Genomic DNA, 5,407 nt, shown 5'->3' with positions numbered 1-5,407 from the left:
ACAAACTTCCCCTAACTTTCCTGCAAACATACTCCAATCACTTATGGTGAGTCCACCTTTGGGGTGATAGGATAAGTTATTAGAGGCAGTCCATTCAATTCTTGGTTTCTCTGCTGACACTCCTTACAAGATAGTCAACTGTTGTACATGTACAGATTCCTAATCACGGTCACACTAGGAACTATACTGAGACTACCACTCACCTTTAATTGATTTCATACAGGCTGAAGAACAGCCATCATATAGGCATATCAGTGAAATACTAAGGTTTAGTTTCTCGTATCCCATACAGTATCCAGTGACTCAGTTTTTCTTTCCAGTCTGTGTTGTATTAGTTTCCTTAAGAATACACATTTTAAAACACAAACAATGACTTGTGACAAGACAACAACTGCAGTAACATTTTACAAAGCAATCAGTGACAGCACTAGTATTACTGAAGTGGTATGCTCTGAGCTAAGCCAGAAACTTGCTAATTGTACTAAGATCTGTCCCTTTATCATAGATATATATCTTGCAGGTAAAATTTACAATGTATTTGCTAAGATGTCTATCCTTTTAACTATCCTAAAGCTAGAAAAATATCAAATGACAATAAGCTGTTATAGCAAGTAGGCTGTTTGCAGTGCAAATGTCTGTTAATAGAAACTGCTATACCTTCTCTACCTTTAACAAAAAAATATTTCATAGATTTCATAGACGTTAGGGCTGGAAGGGACTGCGGAAGATCATTGAGTCCAGCTCCCTGCCCAAAGGGCAGGATTTTTAAATTGTTTTAATAAAATCATTTAAAAAAAAGGCAGCAATATGTAGATGGAAGGCAAGTAGTCCTTTATTTCCCCTCTTATTGCTATCTTCCCTTTATTGTCATTGCTTTGGACTTGTGATTTTCATAAGGCTTATTGTTTAATGAATAGAGCTACTTGTAATTAGTAAAAATATCCCAAATTCATGAACAACAGCACCAACATGTTTGCTGTGGACTAACAGCATTGTTGTTTACAAGTATCCAGATAACTCAGTTCTATTGATGACAACTGGCAATTCGTTCACAAGTCAGTTCAATGAATGATCATGCTCAAGATAACTACTTCAGGAAGAAGCAGCACCATGCAACTTAGCTGACTAACCACACACCAGTGGATATTTACCTCTGCTTCATTGAGAAGTCCTCAAACATAGGATTTCACACTACAAGGTGCACTGAGAGAGCACAAAAAGTGAATTTCCACATAGCATGTGGAGTTAAAAGCAAAAAGAGTTTGCAAACAGCTCATCGTTTCAAACTCATGCAACTATTTGTGAGAAAGCTGGTTAAAGTTTCTCCTCAAAAAACTTGAGGCAAAAATGAAATGATACATACATGATAGCTGTTCTCATATGCCACATATTCAATTTGACCATTAATAAAACAATTTGCACAGCAGTAGCCGATTTGTTACATTTCAGAGACAATCCCTGGTACTTCAGAGTGACAGCTACTATTATTGCTTATTCCAAACTAAGGCACGCATTAAGGCTACCAATCATGACAATGGTATTATCTGGGACATTGAAGCACTACCCACTATTAAGACCTCCCACAAGACGAGCAGTTATGATCAAAGGACCTTAGTATAATCTTTGTTGTGTGTTTATATGGGTAACAATCATGAAGTTAGTTAATTGAGGTGTGAGAAGCCAGTACAAGGCAAGCTCCTCAGGGAATACTAGGCAGGACTTGCCAGCCCTTGAGTCATCAACAATAGTCTTTATCTGCTGTTATGCATGAGCTCTCAGAAAACATTAGAAATGAACAAGCCCCCAGTGAACTAGCACAGAGAGATAGCCCCTGTTTATTCTGTATTGCTTCCTGTAGAGAGGATGTCAGCCCTCAAATGGTCTTGGTGATTCCAGAAGGCAAACTCCATATTGTAAAATGGTATGTCCCCTTTTGTGTCCCAGTAGCGAGAAAGTGCAGCTCACTCAAAGCTCTTATTTGGGAAATGCTGCTTAATCTGGAAGTGCTCACACTTCTTGTGCTTCATGGTCAGTCCATATTGAGGTGTTATGTCTACCATCTGTCCATCACATACACTGAACTCTAGTTGCTGGAGCAGTGTGGCCAAGAAGAAGAAGATCTCCCACCTGGCAATGGACTCACCAATACACTTCCTCTTCCCCAAGCCAAATATCATCACTTTGTCACTCTCCATCCTATTAATTTCCATCCCTTCAGCATTGAGGAAATGCTCTGGATTGAAAGCAGATGGCTCTTTCCAAAGTGTTTCATCATGGTTGACTTGCCATTGGTTGATGAATACACAGAGGCTTTTAGGGATGTAGTAGCCATTCGATGATGTGTCTTTAGTTGTGCAGTGAGGAATTGTGAAGGGCACAAAAGAAGAATGCCTGAACATCTCCAATATAAAGGCCTTGGTATATGGCAGCATGAGTTGGTCTGACAGCCTGGGTCTCCTCTCTCTGCCAATGGTCTGATCCAATTCATTCTGAATCTTCTTCTGAATGTCTGGATATGTTACAAGGTACAAAAGAGTCCAGGACAGGGCAGTTGTCACAGTATCAAAACCAGCTCCAAAAAGATCATTGACAAAGTTGACAATCTTTTCCTCACGGAGCTGAATGTTGGTATTCACATCCTTTTTTTAATCCTGAAAGTGTTCAATCAAAGAGTCAGTGATATCATGGATGTGGCTCTTATCAAAGGTAGTGTAATGTTCCTTAACAATCTTATGCACACAATATTCTCTTAACCTTTAAATGATGAAGCTTTCCTGAAAAGACTAACTAAACTTTTCCAGGCAATTTTACCTGCTGTCTTTTTCTGAAGTAAACTTCCCTTCTCCTTTCCCTGTTAAACAGGTTACTATTTTATATTTAGACTTGTTTTTGAAACTCAGCCTACTTAATAACAGCTGCCAATGATAATAAAACCCTCTTACGTCTATTACAACTGCAGTAAGCAAAGTATTGTTTATAAATTAAGCTCACAACCAGAGCATAGCTGTTATAAAAGGGCAATACAGTAATTAATACACTGACATACACATTCATTAACCCAGTAAGTATGCCTGATAAGAAATGCTATGATACTAAAAGCAAACTTTTATGATATATCGTAGGTCTATTTTGAAAAAAAATCATTTAAATGAGAACCATGAATATTAAAAATTCCCTGCATACGTATTCTGCTCCCATCCATTACTTATACAAGACTTAAATATAAAATGTCTATGTGGAATTAAAGGTAAGCAATGTGTAACAAACTGACAAGGATGTTTAGCGTTACAAAAAGAAAATCTGCTTCATCTTGATTCTTCTGGCTTTAGACTTTTAATTTTTCATGAGTCAAAAAAGGATTTCTTGGTCTAGAAATGTTCTAATTTTCAAGTGCTGGTGAAACAAGGTTAAAGAGAGCAACGCTGTATGCATGCTCTCTAAGAAAACACACAACATTTAAAATGTGATTTGGTAAGGATCACTGCCAAAAACACATTGCATAAGAGACGTGTATTATTGAGATGCTGATATTATTACTTAAGAAGAGAAGACTGAAATGAGGCTATGTAGCAAGTTCTCCTTTAACCAACAGAGTATCTCAAAGCTATATAGATAAACTCCTTAAAAAAAAGAGAAGTGAAATTTGACAGTTTCATTATAGGTTTAGGTTGCTTTTTTGTTTCATCTATATCAAATAATATATATTTTTTATCTTTTAAGGATCACAAGTTTAACAAACATAAAAACAATTGTGCAAATGACTTGCATTCAATCTATGGCATCATTAAGATACAATTCTTCTTTTTCTCTTTGTAAGCACAGATCAATTAGCAACTTTAGACATTTTGTTTTGGAATAAAGGACAGTATTATTGGGAAACCAGTAGTAACAAATGTACCATTGTGAATACAGATCATAAAACTACAGGTGGTTTAACACACAGCCACAACGTGGTGGGGAAGTAAGATCTGGATACAAATTTAACTGAGTTCTAGATTTCAGACATTCCAGCTTTATAAACAGACACATATATTCTTATCTCAAAGCTTAGAAAGCTGCATTCAGGAGTAAATTGGAAGATGTCTATGAGTTTTGGAGATAAGATATTAATTCTATTCCATTCAAGCTAGTTACATTATCAAAAAGAGATGAAGGAAGCTATTCTGGGATAAGCTAATGACTAATATTTTAGTGACTGTCACTATTTCTAGTGATACCATTCAAGGTGGAGGTGAGAAGAGAATGGGTTCAAGATGGGACTGGGAAAATAACTGCTGGACAGTAAAAAATCTGGATTTAATATGGGTAGTGGTTTTATGGCTCATTGCAACCTTACAAATACTGCCAATCATCTCCGTGCACTTCATGGGTCTCACTTTGCATTAACTAGATGGCTTATTCTGCTACACTTATAATAGCTCCTGCTCACACTAATTATTCCTAGCTTCCTCCTTCATCCCTCCAAAGCAGATTTTTCGCATTTATATGGAGCTCAGCCTGCTTCTGCTTCTTCTTCAGGCCTGAGGAAGACACATGGACTGCTTACACACACAGGGGGAAAACAAACAAACAAGAGCTTTACTTTCAACTTGGTGTGCCCTTGCAGCAAGTGCATTGTGTTAGTTTGACTTGGCTCACCCAACATTTGTATAGATCCCATGCTTCCGCGGGGCTTTTTGGTGCTTTTATCTAATAGCTGATTGAATAGCTTTTGACCCATGCCCAAAAGCTTATCCAACAGCTCTCCTGACTATACATTTTGTCCAATAAAAGATATCACAATGTGGTGAGCTTGCCGACAGCAGCCAGGCTGCTGGCTCGAAAAGGGCTTCGAAAGATTGGTGGGACATTTCTACCAATCAGGTAAGGGCTGGAGAAGGGCTTGATCTGCCCCTACCTGGGCCAAGATGAAGAGTTGGAATCTGGGTGAGGACACCCCCCTTCGCCCTGTTTGGTCCGTTTGCAGTCCGGGGGTGGAGCCTCCAGAGGGTATAAAAAGAGCAGCGTACCTGGCACATGGGTGGCTGCATCAAGGGACAGAAAAGAGGACAGGAAAAAGAAGATCTGGCAAGAGCTGTCCAGTGGAGCAGAGCTGTTGCCCCAGAGATCCCACAGACCTCTTTGTCAGATGGGAGCAGCGAGCGGCCATGTCCCCAGCACCATTGCTGAGGAGCATGGTGACAGTGCACAACCCAGTGCATGGAGTAGTCTGGGAGTGGACTAAGACTCTGGGGAGCTGCATGAGGCAGCTCGGGTCCACCACCCCAGGCAAGTGGCAAGGGAATTCCGTGCCAACAGTGCAGCATGGAGCAGTTTGGGACCAAGGGACCAAGACCCTGGGAGCCACTTGAGGCGGCTTGGGTCCTCAACTCCTGGCTGGGAACTCAGTGCAGGAGGTGCTGTACAG

At 39.7% G+C, this 5,407-nt stretch overlaps 1 pseudogene; it reads right to left on the bottom strand.

Annotated features, from left to right (window-relative positions):
• Nucleotides 1-776: 776 nt before the first annotated feature.
• On the bottom strand, nt 777-5,176 carry LOC109299360 (annotated as a pseudogene).
• Between the last annotated feature and the right edge of the window lie 231 nt (nt 5,177-5,407).

Source organism: Gavialis gangeticus, unplaced genomic scaffold (assembly GCF_001723915.1).
Source record: "Gavialis gangeticus isolate Ggan-Ray unplaced genomic scaffold, GavGan_comp1, whole genome shotgun sequence".
Classification (NCBI taxonomy): domain Eukaryota; kingdom Metazoa; phylum Chordata; order Crocodylia; family Gavialidae; genus Gavialis; species Gavialis gangeticus.
This window is presented reverse-complemented; position numbering and strand designations above follow the sequence as displayed.